The sequence below is a fragment of the Myotis lucifugus genome, unplaced genomic scaffold (genome assembly GCF_000147115.1).
Source record: "Myotis lucifugus unplaced genomic scaffold, Myoluc2.0 scaffold_348, whole genome shotgun sequence".
Lineage (NCBI taxonomy): Eukaryota > Metazoa > Chordata > Mammalia > Chiroptera > Vespertilionidae > Myotis > Myotis lucifugus.
Window position 1 is genome coordinate 1164711 of NW_005871396.1, and position 6408 is coordinate 1171118.

Consider the following 6408-nt stretch of genomic DNA (forward strand, 5'->3'; position numbering starts at 1 on the left):
CGAGGGGCTCCCAGACTTCAGGAGGGCACAGGCCAGGCTGAGGAACCCCCCCATCCCACCCACCCGCCCAGTGCATGAATTTTGTGCACCGGGCCTCTAGTATTATATAAGTAAATTCAGTTCTAAATACATTGTATGTTAAATGTTGTGACTGTAATTAAATTAATTCTTATTCTTTATTTGCTATTCACATACTTATGAGTTCTCACCCTCAGCAATAGCATTTCTGTGAATTTGAAAAGGTTTGAACAGGTGAGTTTAAGCACATAGAGGGGCCGGCAGTTAAATAGCCTCCTCTCTTTTCCAAAGTCCGCCTTGGTTTAAAGTGGGGTTTACCCGAGTCACCCTTAAATTTGAAAGGAAAAATTTTCTCTTTCCAAAATGTAAAACCAGATTATCCTATTCACTATATGAGCAGTCTTTGCTCTAAGATGAAAAAAAAATACTGGATTTTTAAAATAGTGTTTTCACTGAATATCTAAATTTGGGTGAATGTAATTTCTTATGGAGCTACATGGTACTTTTCAGCCAATGCAAGAAATAGCCAAATAATGATTTCTGCTGGAAAGGAAATATTGATGTCTGCTTTCAGGAGAGATGCTAACTTGTTGGAAGTAATTTCACTACTTGAGGCTGATGCTGAAAACTAAAAAATGAGCCAGAATGACAGCTGTTGGCACAGGTTTCCGTTTTCAGGAAACATTAATGATACAGCCTATGTTCAGCTCTGATTTCGTGTTGTGTGTGACTAAGGCACAGAAATGAAAAAAGCCATGTCAGGTTTCTTTCTTTCTTTTTTAAAAAAATCCTCACCTGAGGATATTTTTCCATTGGTTTTTAGAGAGAGTGGAAGAGAGAGGGAAAGACAGAGAAACATCGATGTGCGAGAAACACATCTAGTTGCCTCCTGCAGGAACCCCAACCAGGGCCCAGGCTGGGGTGGAGCCTGCAACTGACGTACATGCCCTTGACCAGAATTGAACCCGGGACCCTTTGGCTTGCAGGCTGATGCTCTATCCACTGAGCCACACCGGCCAGAGCGAAATGTTAGATTTCTAACAAGTGTCGTCAGCAAATGCAGTAAACCATGGGGAAAGGTACTTCTCAAATGATCTCTATTGGAATCTAGAATTTCATCGACGTGGTGAACTCAGGACTGAGAAGCTGGTGTGTCCACTGGCGACACCGTCATAGCAGAAAGTGATTGACAGCCTGCACCGAGGGGCGTGGAGCCACAGGGGAGGGGACCACACAGCCTCCGAGTACCGTCTATTCTACTGCAGGACATAAATAAATAGATAAACCCTCTAGTGCTGCTTCCGATGAAGGAGCGCAGTGCACAGTCTCCGCAGACCAGCCCCCGCTTCTGGGAGACACCCCAGCTTGCCGGAGCTGTCTACCCTTTGATGTTTCTAAAATGAATTATTGGGTGCGGAATGGGAACACATTTCCAAACAATTAGCTGGACGTTCTACAGAGCGGGAACCTCTCCCATCAAATGAGCTCGATGAACGCAAAAATAATATATTTGATGAACAAGTCAAAGCTATCGGCCGGGCTGACCTGAGTTCACTGTGTGAAAGTGACGGCGGAGAAACCTTTCTCAACGTTTCAGCTGAGAATAGCCGCGCGGTAGCTTTCCAAGCCCCGACGGCCACACCTTACCAGCTTCTGCGCTGGGGAGCTGAATGTGGCCAGGGACAGCCTCGTTGCCACCAAGCCCATTAGAGCCGACACAATCCGAAAAGACTCAAGCCTGCCCGAGAACGCCCAGGGCTTTGCTGAAGTCCAATCAAAGTTCTCACCACATGGTGAAAAGAGGGGGGGGGGGGAGAGAGAGAGAGAGAGAGAGAGAGAGAGAGAGAGAGAGGTGTTTAAACTGTGGGCGGAAGATGAAAACCTGGTCCAGTAATTTGCCGGAGCAGCAAAATTGGGTTTGCACAAGAATTGAAACTAAAGCTTTTGCAAATGCCGATAGGAGAAATGCGCTGACGTTGGCTACTTTTGAATAAAGGGTGTTTATTTGCTGGAGTTACATTTTTATCGCTGAAATTCCTCCCTTTAGTGCACACAGTTATTTCCCTGCCTCAGGGTTTGAAGAGGAGGTGAGCCCAGCCCAAGGCCACGTGGGAAGGAAGCGCTGTACCCCCAGGGCCGGCCTGGGCACAGGCTCCCTGTGCAATGCAAACAGCGCTGCCTCCGGCTCAGGGGCCTCGCCCGTTGTTGAATCTCTGATGGAAACAGGTGCCATCACCCCTGCCTGGAGGGACAGGGCAAGGATGAAGTAAGGGAACATGTTATGTCTCATGACCATGACACGCTGCTGGTAAATTTCGGCAGCAACTGTGACCACTGCAGCCACTCTGATCAGCACCCCAGCCTGTCTCCGACTCCACTCTCCTCCGACAGACAAGCAGCATTGCCCACAGGACACCACGGAGCAAGCTTTCTGCTTTATCTACAATAATAAAAGCATAATATGCTAATCAGACTGGATGTTCTTCTGGACGAAGCCGGGGCTGTCAGGGAAGCCCGGGTCCCAGGTTTCTGCCGGCGGCCAGAGGGAAGCCCAGGGCCAGCAGCCAGGGGAAGGAAGGCCTACTCTTGCAGGAATTTCGTGCATCGGGCATCTAGTTGTTGAATAAAATGGCTCACTCTACAGCCTCGGAGCCAGAGCAGGACCTGAGCCCTTTGTCTTCAAGTCACGCAGGAGGGGGAGGTTATTGTTACCTGGTTCACCCCACACACCGGGAGCCCCATCCTCGGGATGTTTGCACACTGGCTTCCCAGTTGGAGGATGAGGGGAATGAGGCGGGAGACCCACAGGGGAAATCAGGAGCCGGGTTCCGAAGGGAACTCGGATGTAGTGGTGCAGCCTCTGTGATTTCAACGTCACGCACGCGGTGTTCCCGCAGCTGCGGGTCGAGTGCGGGACCAGCGTGGATGAGGGCCTGGAGGAAGAGCCGCTCAGCACCAGCACCACTGAGCCGGGGAGTGTTCAGGGCGAGAAGCTCTAGGAGGCACCGGAGCAGGCACTGAGGCGGGAAGGGCTGAGGATCTGCAGGCTCGGCGCCCGGGAGGGTCTCCTGAGAACATAACCGTCTGCTGAGATTGGGAGGAGGGAGCTGGCGCCGGAGGAGGCCGTGCGGAGCAGCGAAGGCAGAGGCCCTGAGGCTGGAGCACGGTCTCACCAGCTGTCACGTCCTTCCGACGCTGAGACACACAATCGCAATTTCTAAGGACTTTACGGCCGTGGGTGGAAGGGGTGAAAGCGCTCGGCCAGCGCCTCCGTCAGGGCCCCGACATCCACGCCGAGTCCCACCGTCCGTCCAGATGACCACGCAGCAGCCGTTTCTGTGCCCACAGCCTTTCCCGTTAGTTCTACTGTTTCCTCGGACCCCCCCTCACAAGGGAGCTCGCTGCTTCGCAGTGAACACAGGTCTAGCTGCCGGTGTAGACACGGCCACGCCGGCGTCTGAAGGCCAGGCCGGGTCCAGCGTGCCCAGCAGCGCAGGAGCCCACCTGTGGCCCCCGGCCCGGCAGTACCGTGAACAGCGTGTTTCCTGACTCAGGGCTGGCGGAAGGCTACTCACCACGGCTTTAGTTCGCGTTTCTTAATTACTGAGAAGGAGTAACATTTTTCAGTCCCCCCCCCCCTTTTTTTTTTTGGCTCCGTGGGTTGTTCTTTCCTGTGAGAAGGGTGTGTTCTGAGCTGTAGCCTATTTGTCTGTCTGTTGGGTCGTTTCTATAAGAGAATCAGCCTCTGTGTCCTGGAAGCCGGCGCAGGCGGTTTGGGTGCGAGTTTTCTGCAGCACAAGACACGCAGCCCGGCTTCTTCCTAAGACTCAGCGAGCCGCCTCAGAGCCGGGTGTGGCCTGGGAGCTGCTGGGACCTCTCCATGTTCCCCTGGGCCGCCGTCCCTGGGAACTGAAAGACCCCGAGGGACTCTTAGGAAATGCGGAGGAAATCCATAATCAATAAATTACTTAGAGAAATTGATCACCTCCAGTAGGAAGAACACTTGCAAGTGCTTAGGTTTCTAAAAAGCTTTCTTGACGTCCTTTCCTTGTGACTGCACACCCCCACCCCCGCCACCCCCACCCACCATTCCTCAGTTTGCTCGTCCCAGGAGACCTCACTCAGTTACCTGCCAGGCTCGTCCCAGCAAGACCCGGGGCTCCGGTTGGTCCAGCCCTCATGTTTACCAAGCGCCTTAAATCAAGATTTTGGGGGTTACCCTCAAATTGGATTACTTACAAATAGTATACAAAATCATTATTTTGGTTTGTGTGTGAAAAGCGTTACTGTAAACATTTGTGATGTACTGTGATGGATTTAACCTGTGTTGCCATTTTTACATTTTAAAATATTTGGAGCTCCCCCCGCCCCCCGCCCCGAATGAAAGCGGCGGAACCCTGACCCCCGGGAAGCGCAGGCGTGGGGTGCGGACAGCCAAGACACTGAGCTCGCAGACGGCCGAGCCAGAGCTTTTGTTCTGCCTGAAGGTTAAGAGCCCCGTGCGGTGGACTCTGGTCTGCTATCCATCTCCAGGCTGTGGCCAGTGCAGACAGCGGCAACACGAGCCTCCCGTACACCCAGCCTTCACCTTAGCCGTGACCTCCACTCGGAGACAAGTTTCAGTGACCATTCCTGCGGGCACCAACAAGCACGGTGTGTTCATGTTGCTTTGAGGTCAGATGGTGACCTTGCCCGCCCTCTTTAGTTAGTAAATAATCATAATCATAATAATAATAATGATAATTTTGTATTTTCTTATTTCAACTTAACTAACAAAACAAAGCTTTGGAGTGGGAAGAAAGTTGCGTGTGGCATTGAGAGCAGCACTTTAAGATGAAAACAAACATTACCAAAGGATATGGAATTTCCGATTGGTGCGGAGCTATGGCAAGGTCACGCTGCTAATGGACACGCCTTTTAATGAAGGGAAATACAATTATTTGGATAGATAGTTCAGTACCTGTGAACTTTAATTCTGAATTATCTGGGCATTTCTTTATCTTTGTCACTTCTTTTATGTAGCTACAGCCTGGTATACGACTCGGTGTTATAAATTAAGAAAAAGCAAACTCCTTACAGAGATCGAGTGAAGCATTTAAAGTTATTTTTCTTGTATTGAAAAGCCATGGCAGTTCTGAGCATGGCCCTACCTGAAAGAGCAAGGTAGGATGAGATCCCATACACGGTAGGATGAGACCCCATACACAGTAGGATGAGATCCCATACACGGTAGGATGAGATCCCATACACGGTAGGATGAGATCCCCATACACGGTAGGATGAGATCCCCGTACACTTTAGGATGAGACTCCGTACACGGTAGGATGAGATCCCCGTACACGGTAGGATGAGATCCCCGTACACGGCAGGATGAGATCCCATACACGGTAGGATGAGATCCCATACACGGTAGGATGAGATCCCCATACACGGTAGGATGAGATCCCCGTACACGGTAGGATGAGATCCCATACACGGCAGGATGAGATCCCATACACGGTAGGATGAGATCCCAGTACACGGCAGGATGAGATCCCATACACGGTAGGATGAGATCCCCATACACGGTAGGATGAGATCCCATACACGGTAGGATGAGATCCCTGTACACGGTAGGATGAGACCCCGTACACGGTAGGATGAGACCCCGTACACGGTAGGATGAGATCCCATACACGGTAGGATGAGATCCCGTACACAGTAGGATGAGATCCCATACACGGTAGGATGAGATCCCATACACGGTAGGATGAGATCGAGAAACAAGGTACAATAAGATACATGTCCCCTGCCACAGTCATTGCTCAAGTAATGATTGAGTCTGTCAGGAAACTGTTGATAATTCCTATTAAAAACCTACAGAACTCGGACCCCAAATGTTACTGATATAAAAAGACGATGGTAAATAAAACTACTCACAATTCTAAGTTCCTCTAAGTCCTGTTACAATTGAAGGGACTAAATGGATTCACATTTTAATTTGTGCTGCTGTTCCCCTTAAACACCCTAACCAGTATAAAACGGCAAATCAGAATGTAGGGACAGGGCGAGGCTTTGGGGTGTTTTTCCTGCAGAGTGAAACTGGAAATCCACCCCACGGCTCTCCATGTGTCCAGTAGCCCAGGGGCTGTGGGGTGAGGGAGGCGCTTTTTGCTTTCTTTGGATCTGCATATATAGTGGAGGTGCATATATATTTTTGAACTAGTGTTTTTGTTTCCTTTAGATAAGTAGCCAGAGTGGAATTTCTGGATTATACTTTTAATATTTTGAGAAATCGCCATACTGTTTTCCGTAGTGGTTGCACCACTTTACAATCCCACCAACACTTGCCATTTCTTGTCTTTTTAATAATGGCTATCGTCATATATGGGAGGTGATATCTTATTGGGG